The 10,000-nt window shown below is 40.9% G+C and overlaps 1 protein-coding gene across 3 annotated transcripts in view; it reads right to left on the bottom strand.

Annotated features, from left to right (window-relative positions):
- Cdin1 (CDAN1 interacting nuclease 1) overlaps positions 1-10,000 on the bottom strand; it is a 201,085-nt gene that overhangs the window by 122,331 nt on the left and 68,754 nt on the right. Inside the window, exon 1 of one of the 3 annotated variants that reach the window (XM_051144352.1) lies at positions 3,406-4,779. The exons of the other annotated variants lie outside the window; for them this stretch is intronic. The gene's annotated coding sequence lies outside the window, so the exon portion shown is untranslated. Of the gene's footprint in view, positions 1-3,405; positions 4,780-10,000 lie in introns of those variants that run through there. 3 annotated transcript variants of the gene reach the window in all.

Here is a 10,000-nt window from a genome sequence, read left to right as displayed (position 1 = left end):
GCTCGCCCGTCCTCCCCTTGCTGCATGCTAACCCACCAGAATCTTTCCCACACTGTCACATGCGCCTTCATCTTCTCCACATCTCTGTGTTCTCTCCTAGGTCTTGTTTTCCATAGTCTTCGGATTTTCCCACATTTGTAGACAGAAAGACACACACACACACACACACACACACACACACACACACGCATGCACACACACACGCACATACACGCGCACACACACACGCACATGCACGCACACATGGACGCACACGCACATACACACAGAGGCACACTATAAACTAGGGTCTACATATAAGAGAGCACATTTTTTTTCTCTTAGTTTGAGTCACTTGGCTTACTTTAATACTTTCTAACTCCATCCCTTTTCCTGAAAATGTCAATCTCATTTTTTTAACAGCTGAATAAAGTTCCATTGTATATGTGTACCATATTCTCATTACGCACTCATCGATAGATGGGTATCTAGGCTGATTCCATTTCATTGCTACTGTGAATAGAGTAGCAGGGAGCACAGATGTTCAGGTAGGCAGCAGGCTCTGGAGTTCTTTGGGTAGATGGCCAGAACTGGCATATATAGCTGGGTAGTGCAGTAGTTCTGTTTTCAGTTTTGTTTTTTGTTTTTCAGAAACCTCCACACTGATTTCCATTAATGGCTGTACTATTTGAATTCCCACCAGCAATGAATAGAGTTCCTCTTTCCCCATATCCCCGCCAGCATTTGTTGTCAGTTTTCTTGATGATAGCCATCAGAATGTCTAATTAGACAGGAAATGTTGAAAACACCATCAACCCCTTTGCCACCCATCTGTCAGCCCCATTTTCTCCAGTTCTTTCATCTTTCATACTTTGAAAGATACAATCATCTGTCTTCCAAGCCAAAAGGCAGGTGAGCAGCCCCAAATGAACATGGTCAGCATGCTGCTGACGTAAAGAACACTCAGCTGATGAAAGGTATCATAGACAGTGTGGCCCTCTTTCCTCATCTCCAGGACAGACTCTCTCCCTGCAATGGTGACAACCTGATGCTTCACATGTCACACAGTAAAACCATTAACTAATATTTGCATTTTCACATTTTACAAATAACTCAGGGTCTTTTCATTTTTTGCTTACTTCAGGTGTGACTACACATAGGTAAAAGCAACGATGTATGTGTGTGTGTGTGTGTGTGTGTGTGTGTGTGTGTGTGTGTGTTGTGTATTACTACGAGGAAAAATAAATTCCCAAATCACATCACAATCTTTAGTGTTTTTAACTGGCCTACACTGATACATACATATTTAATGACTATTCTTAAACACACTACCTAGTTTTTAAAACCAAGTATCAATCAACAGTTTGAAAACTGAACAGAAACAGTCAAAAAGGAAGTGCAAAAACCAAGAGTGAGCTAAAAAAAAAAAAAAACCACTGAAAACTCTAGCTATAGAAGAGTCATAGGGCAGCACTGCCAATCCTCTCCACCTATGCCCAGCAATGCCTCACACGGAAGGCATCCAATGAGTATACAGTATATTTGATAAAGAGGAGTAGAGAAGGAAACATCGGGAGACTCCAAATCAAATCCACTTTTGAAAAATAACTCACCTATATTTTGATTTCTCCACTTTAAGAATTGTGAAGCTAGTGGATATAAAAGAAGGTAAATTTAAAAGAAAAAAAAAAAGAAAGAAAGAAGGAAAGAAAGAAGAAAGCAAGCAAGAAAACCTCTAAGTTATCTGTAGATTCTTTACAAGTTAGGTCATCCTGAGAAAACTGACTTGTGTTACATACTCTGAAAGTGTGATGACATGCGTGTTTATGGAAGAGCGTGTGTAGACTTTCTGGAGATGGGGCTGGAACATGACACTACTGTCACACAGCTTCACTACTGATATGAATGACAGACGAGAACACCGTGTGCTTGCTCACTTTATAAGTTAAGAGAGATGAAGGGAAGGCTGGAAAAAATGATATGTAAAATTCACCCACCATATGGTAGCCTGACGTATAAAATACATGCAAATTCATATGTAGTAAATAATTAAATAAATAATAGAAGAAAGAAAACTTCCTGTTGGCTTTCTCCCCTTCCCCTTCTTTTTCTCCCTATCATACACTCATATTCTTTCTTCCTGCCCTTCCTTTCCTTTCCCTCCCCTCCCTTTCTCTCTTCCTTCCCCCCTTCTTCCCTCCCTTTCTCCCACCTTCCTTCCTGACAGTCTCATGTAATATAGTGGAAATTACTATATAGTTGAGACTGGCCTGACACTCCTCATCTCCCTGCCTTCACCTCCCCAGCTGAGAGAGTAGAGGCATACACCACCACACCAGGCTGAGAGAAAACCCCTTACAGAAAAAAGTCACTATCACATTAAGTATCTGCTATGTGCCAAGCACCATGTTAGAAACTTTATAAGCTTTCTAACATCGGCAGGCAAATATTACCTGGTTTTCAAAGAAGTGATCTGTGGAGGACTCCCAGAAATGTTACCAAGGGTAATGGCTCAATGTCAAACTGGAACTCCAATACAAGCCAAAAAACACCACAAATTATAAAGGACGAGACTTAAGTAAGAAGGAGAAAAAGTTACATGGCAATAAGCAAAGCTAAGCATGTGGGCATCAAATGGGCAGGTTTGTTGTCTACATCCCAGTCAACAATTAAAAGAGGGTGGATTTGAAATCACAAGACCTGAATTTCCTCACTTGTTCATAGCCTCTGATGATCATATCTGCACTCAGGGACATGACAAAGGTGACAGGACATGTAGACTTGGATGACTCACATCCATCTCCTAGCTCTTACAGCTTCTAAGTATTCCTGGAACAGTCACTTAAGCTTTGCTAGATTGTTTATGAGCCAACAATACTAACATCTGCCTTCACCGTATGCAAAAACTGCTGAATGGGTCAAATAAAGAATACTCAAATCTTTTTTTAATCATTAAGTTCCTGAAAATAGTTCCTTAACAGATCCTTAGGCTTTGAGCTACAAAGAAGTGGTGGGTATGTCATCAATGAATCATTACTCCATGCCATTGGCTATTTGTGGATACATCACCAAGTCAATAGCCAAAAAGCAAATGCTAATCCCACCAAAACAGAGTTCTGCATGAGTTACAGGAAATATCCCAAGTCACAAAAACAAGACAAGAAGCTAACTGTAGATGACTTAGTTACGAAAGCAAAGCATGAATCTATGCCCACCAATCAGCATGCAGGTGTCTTGACGGAATCTGTTAGCCTGTATCAAAACACAGAAGTTTGCTTGTGTGGCAGCAAAGAGCAAGCAGGAAAGCATGGGGACTTGAGTGATGCAAGTTCAAAGTGCCATTCTCCTTGGTTTGTATTCAATGACATCAAAGACCAACCTTGGCCCCCAGGCCCTGAAAGAAGCAGTGACCAAAGAAGAAATTACCTATGTTCTATTCAAAATCCTGTATTCTGTGTCCCTGCAAAGCAAAGTAGCACATTTTACAGACATCCTATGTGGAACCAGTGCATAAACACTATTCATATTTTCCAAGAATGTTGCTCATCAAGCTTCTCAAGCAAAAATATTTCCTCTAATAAGAGTTACAAGATGAAACAGGAACAAAACCATAAGATTAGCTCATTCTTAAACTCTATTAGTGTTTTCTTGTGAATTAGGAGAAAGTGGAATTCCTAAATTCTCAAACCGTGATGTAATATTGGTTTTATTGATTCTCTGAACAATTTGTGAGAGTACCAAATCATTATTTTGACAGTTTTATCATAAGGTAATAGACTTCCCTTTAGATAATTGCAGTTACCACATTCAATTTCAACCTTCCATAGGATTTTTCCTCTAGATACAGCTGTTCTGTCAGTCCTAGATCACATTACTTTCTTTTTATAGCTACATATACACAGCATTTTAGGCATTACACCTAATTATGGCAGCACAATAACAATTTAAAAGCTCATCATTAAGAAGTAAAGGTTAAGCACTTATATGTTAAGACTCCTTCTTATAAAGACATATAGTACTGGGTGACACTGGTAAATGAATTACACAGCTCTGTCATGGTGGTTAAAAAAAAATAGAGGGCTCCCTTTTGGGGTATGCTGGGAAACCTGATGTGTTTGCAGCTAGACAGTAAGCTTAGCTACCTAGACTATCAGCTTATGTACTTTCTGACTCATTAAAACTATTTAGCCACCAAGTCTCACAACAAATAGTGTAACGAAACACTACCCCCCAATATGAAAGCACTTTGGCATAGCCATTACAGGCTGCACTCAGAAATTAGGTCATCTGCTTTTACAGTGTGACTCTGGCACGTCTCTCCAGTGCTCAGGGTCCTGGTTAAAGTACCTCGAAGAAGTCGTAATACTTCTACATTCCCCATAAAGTTGTTTGGAAGTTAATCAGCCAAGACGGTGAAGCACTTAGAAGGGTTTGCATGTTCTACCTGGCCAAAAAGTATCAGGTACTACAGCTGTTTATCTGACTTGCCTTAAGTGGTAAGTAAATTCCAAAGAGATGCAGAAGCATCAAAACCGAAATGTGACCTCAGCCGGTGGGTGACGCTGCAGAAACACAATGAGAGCCAAGAGGACATGAGTTAGGGAAAGAGGCCATAAAGTTAATGGTTTTTACCCATTCTAACTCTGTCATGGAGTTCTTGGTTTTGGTGGTGAGTAAGTGCATAAAATATAGCTTATACTGAAAGTGTAAATCCTAAAAGCAGCAATGCGATGACCTAACTTGGCGCCCAAATAACCCTTCCCTCAGATAAAGAGAAGGCATCTATACCGAGTGACTGTGTCAATGGAGAAAAGCAAATAGCATAGTCCCACAGTAAACACCTAGAGTTTCTGTGGGAAGCTGAAGCTATCGCCCTCGCTAAGATGGTGCCTGGCAACCGGCCAGGCAAAATGACTTGCAATTCTGCTCCTGGTAAACAAGTCCTTATTTGGGTTGTGGGCCATGCTTTGCTCTGACGTATGCATCCCGCCTTGTCGGGAACCAATTGGAGCTACCGACGTAAGGGCTGCTGATTGGTTGAGGCAGAGGATATAAAGGGGCGCTGGGGTGTTGGAAGAAGGAAGGAAAGGGAGAAAGGAAAAGGAGGAAGGAAAAGAAGAAGCTTGCTGAAAAGGTTCCTGAATAAACTGCCTGGAGAAGAACGCTCGGGTCGCGTCCTTATTTTCCGCTGGTCGGAAGGGACGCAACAAGTTTCCAAAAATTTCACAAATCAATGTTTTATACCAAACCCCAAAGTAAGAAATGTTAACCAACAAAAGGTGTTTTCTTATGTGTTGTTTGATATAAATGCAGGTCATTAAAAACAACAACAACAACAACAAAAATCCAACTTTACCATAAAATTTTCCTGAAGTAGAAAAAAAGTAAAACATGCACATCTAAGCACGTAATGTGGTTCCTGGTCAGGTAACACTGTATCTGCCCCCTTGACTTCTCATGTCACCTCAGGCTGAGGATTAACCTGTAGTCATCCGAGTCCTTCACAAGGGCCTCTAACCATATCTACCAACAACCTCACAACCTGTTCACTTTTTACACACTAGACCATTCCTCAGGTGTAAGAAAAACAGAAGTGGGGAGACATCAACCAACTGGAGTCCACAGGATGCTTCCCGAGATAGCAATGTTTGTATTCACGAGGAATAAATTGGGGGTTTCAAGTAACTGTTCTTTGCACCCATGATCATGGATAATCAAAGGTCATTAAATCCCACTGCCTACACAGTATATAATGCACAGCTAGGGTCTACCTTCCAAGTCTGTGCTTTTTGAACGATAAAGCCTTTCAGTATGGTGAGTACATTAATACTTACCATGCGATGGATGAGCTTATGTACTTCTTTTCAAACCAGTGAAGATAAATCATTTTCTTTTTACCACTTGTAAAAGGCAAACTATAAATATATGTAAGGTAATGATAAACCACAGATAATGACATTAACAAAAATGGAAACTTCAATCAACTTCAAATTAGTACTCCTGGAATTTCACCTAAACTGTCTGGAAAGAACACAATGGCACTTCTGAGAAGCAGAAGATGTGGCACTGCGTAGTTGTATATATGATCTTGTAATTAAGCCTTTCTTAGTGCTTATGGCAGCAGAAAAGCATCCAAGAGCACTGCACAGGGAGACAACATTTCCGACCTGATACACATGTAATCGGTGCAAAAGGTTTGTAAAAGCCTGGAAACTCCCCATAAAAAAGAACTACTCGGATAAGCTCCACGCACTCTGCGTTCGCTGCCTCGGTCTATAACATGGAGGAACTGGTCACAGTCATTTTATTACCACTTAGAGGGCAGAAGTTACCATATCACGCAAATGGAAATTTGGTTATTACTAATTTTATAATTAGTCACCTGGATGCCTACAATCAATTGGCGGGTCACAGGTAGAGTGAAGAGCCTTGGAAAGGCTACCTCATCTGTGAAGGAAGTACAGCTTTCCATTGTTCTCAGACCCTTCCGCGCCTGACCTTATGAAGGAAGTACAGCTTTCCATTGTTGTCAGACCCTTCCGCGCCTGACCTTACGCAGCCATCCTACAGGATATCCTCTGAGGCTTCTTCAGCAGGCTGAAAGGTCTGATTTTGCCTATCCCCACTCAAAGCAACTCTTGGTGCTTCCCTTCACACTCACCCTGGTCCTCCCTCACAAGTCCTCTCATGCCCTGTGGGCCTGATACCTCTGTCACGTCCACTGTAAACTGAGCTCAGACGTGACATCTGCAAAGGGTATCAGGGCAGCTTATGAACTGGTCTTGCTCACCACACCTGAAATTCCTCCACACTTCAACTTGTTTGCTCTTAACTGCTGCCAAGACACAGCCTTGTGTCACATTTAATTCCAAATTATGTTGCAAGTTTTTATGACCTAATTCCAAGTATGCTTTTAAATAAGTGAAAGTTGATTTAGTAATGTTTGTATTATTTTTCTTCAATTTTATTTGATATACTTTACTTTTTACTAATTTTTATTTTATTGGTACAAATTTACTGCACCAGATATTGGGTATCATGACATGTTCAGATATGTATACAAGATACTTTGATCAGACTAGCCCCTCCATTTCCTTCCACGCTACCTACCCCCACTAGTTCACTTCTTCCCAAATAGGGCACCTTCTGTCTGTGGTCACATATGAACTGAATCCGTTCAACTTAAATTGCCAACATGATTATAATAAGCTGAACTGGACTGCTTCTAAGTGGATGAGAAACTCTTCCATTTTCTTTTCTTTGTTCATGTACTTCTGTTTTAACAGCCATCCTCAATCCGTGTAGTCTCCCTTGTTCTATGAACCAGAGCAAATCTCTCTGATTCTCTCAGCATGCTTTAACTTTCAAAGGCAAAGATATATTCCACTCAATTGTCAGCTTTTTTGGTGAGTCTCATTCCTCTTTTCGCCTAACGCAGTACAGAACATAGTGCCCAGAATACATTCAGCACCCAGACAGCTCCTCATTACTGTGGGGAAGGGACATGAGCTCCACACAGTCAGTATTTCAGGATCAACACAAAGCGGTGACTCAACATCTCAAGTGCATCCAAATCCCCATGGGTGCCTCCTTACCCTTTCATCATCACATGCGCCATTAAAGCCATGAACTTAACACTGAGGTACAACCTAGCACGGTAACTAAAACAGTTTCTTGAAAATCAAAACTCATTCAAAACATATGATCAACTATTGGTGACCCATTATAGAAAACATAATTCCTCTTTCCCAGGGAGAGAGGGAGTAGTGGTGGAGATTAATAAAATACATGTTGTTTAGAAGAGTGTGTGCCCTTAAAGCACACAGAAATACTACAAAGCCTTCGGCTTCAAGGTAAACTACATACAATGACATTGCTCGTTCTTATATGTGTGGGAAGAAAAGCAAAGGGAGGCTGGGAAAAAACCTCAGACAAAATCACGGTTTTGAATGAGAACTGAGACATTTGTCCAGTGATGCTTTGGAAATTATAATCGCCTTGCAATCACGCTCAGAAACAGTCCACATGCTGAACAGAAGTTATAAAGCCAATTACCCTATCAATAATACAGCTCACTTTATAACATTCAGAAGGATGGAACGTTTACTCCTCCTTGTAGAGGCATCTCTAATGGTGTTACCATGTAAGAGACGTGTGTGCCTAAGACACACTCATGCCTAAAACATTTCATGCCTATTTTATTGATACACTATTCCTAATAACTAAGATACAGAATCATGTGAGATGTCCATTGACAATTTTTTTTAAACTAAAGAAAATACAGTATATACACTAACTGGAATATTATTGAGCAATAAAAAAAAACTAGTATATACTAACATTTAGAGCAAAATACATAGAACTGGTGGATATTATGTTAGGAGAAGTCAGAAACAGAAAGACATATAAAGCATTCTCTCTCACACTTAGATGCTAAATAAAAAGGTTTACCCAAATGTGGAATGTGACCCTAGAGGCAGAAAAGGGGATAGAAGACAGGGGCTGGATAATGATTGGGTATCCAAACACAGATAGTAACTTCTAGAATATTAGTGTTCTGCAACACAGACGGGTGACTTAGAGATCAAAATCATACATTTTATGATTAACTAGGAGAGAACGGTTGCAAACACAATGAATTACAAGGAGTCAGAAACATCTTCCTTCCTTGACAGAGTTCTCTACAGTTTTACTCTGAACCCTGCCCCTCTCATTCTCCCATTTAACAATGGAGACATAACAGTACATACACCTATCCTAAACTTGGAGGGCAGTGGTATGGATGTGAAGAGAGGATAAAATCTCGATTATTCATGCAAAATTTGAGATGAGCAGGGAGGACCCCAGGTGTATTTTACAACATGGAGACTTCCTAACAGGGTGTGGTGGCACATGCCTGAAATTCCTACATTAAGGAGGGTATGGTAGGAGGATCGTGAGTTTAAGGCTGGCCTGGCCTATAGAGTAGGTTCAAAGCCAGCTTGGACCACAGTGAGACTCCAGAAAAAGCTTCAGCCTTCAGTAACAATTTAATCGGCAAAAAGGGTACACTCCCCAGTCACTCCTTTCCTTGGTGTAAGTATAAAAGGCTACAAAAGAATCAAAGTATGTCTTGATACTTGTGAGACTTGTTCAAAACATACAGATTCACTTTGAAGAGGAGAGACTCCTGTGACATCTAGGATTACTTGTGACTCTGAATGCTGCTGGTGATACCCTGCCCGCAGGGCCTGCTGACTGGGCTCTATTTGGTGGTACAAGGAAGGAGCTCTTTAGCTCCTGCTTTTGCCCATCTGTGTAAGGTGGTAGGAAGACTTACACGCCTATGCTGACATCACTTTCCCAACAGTTATTTTAGCTTCTATTTTATTCACTGCAATGCAATAAAAAGCAGCAGTTGAGAGACCAGCCAGGCTGCTACTACATGACCAGGCCCATCATGACCACTATATTTACAACCTCCAGCAGGCGCAGTTTTCCAACCTATACAATGGCCTCAGGTGCCCCACCAACCTGACTGTGTTATTCCAAGGCCAGAGGAAACCACGGGGCTGCAGCTATCTGGAACAACCAAACCGTTCACTAGTAGTAGGGCCACCCGTGTTTCTTTAAGTCCTGAGGTACTGGATGCTCCGAGAATCATCCTGCAAAAACCTAGCAGCACATCTATATGGTGGATATTATTAAACAGTATGCTACCAAAGCCATGCTCTACCAGCTGTATCTTTTTACAGAAGAAAAACAAGTTAAAGCTGGCATTGATCTAGAAAAGTAAGAGCACATACACAGTATTCTGCCCCCACGCCATGGAATAGCATTTGGGTATGTGTGCCTGATTTTCTAATTTTAAAAGGAAAAAGAAACTTAAACATACAAGCCAAGACTGAGACTTGCAGCTCATTAAAGCTGAGGTGATTTCCCCTCTACAGAATTCTATTGATCTCCATAGTTCTCGCTAGACAAAAGTGTGGTCAGGGAGGGGATGATGGATGCCTCTGCCAATAGCACTGAACAAACCTGT

Source organism: Acomys russatus, chromosome 4 (assembly GCF_903995435.1).
Source record: "Acomys russatus chromosome 4, mAcoRus1.1, whole genome shotgun sequence".
Lineage (NCBI taxonomy): Eukaryota > Metazoa > Chordata > Mammalia > Rodentia > Muridae > Acomys > Acomys russatus.
This window is presented reverse-complemented; position numbering and strand designations above follow the sequence as displayed.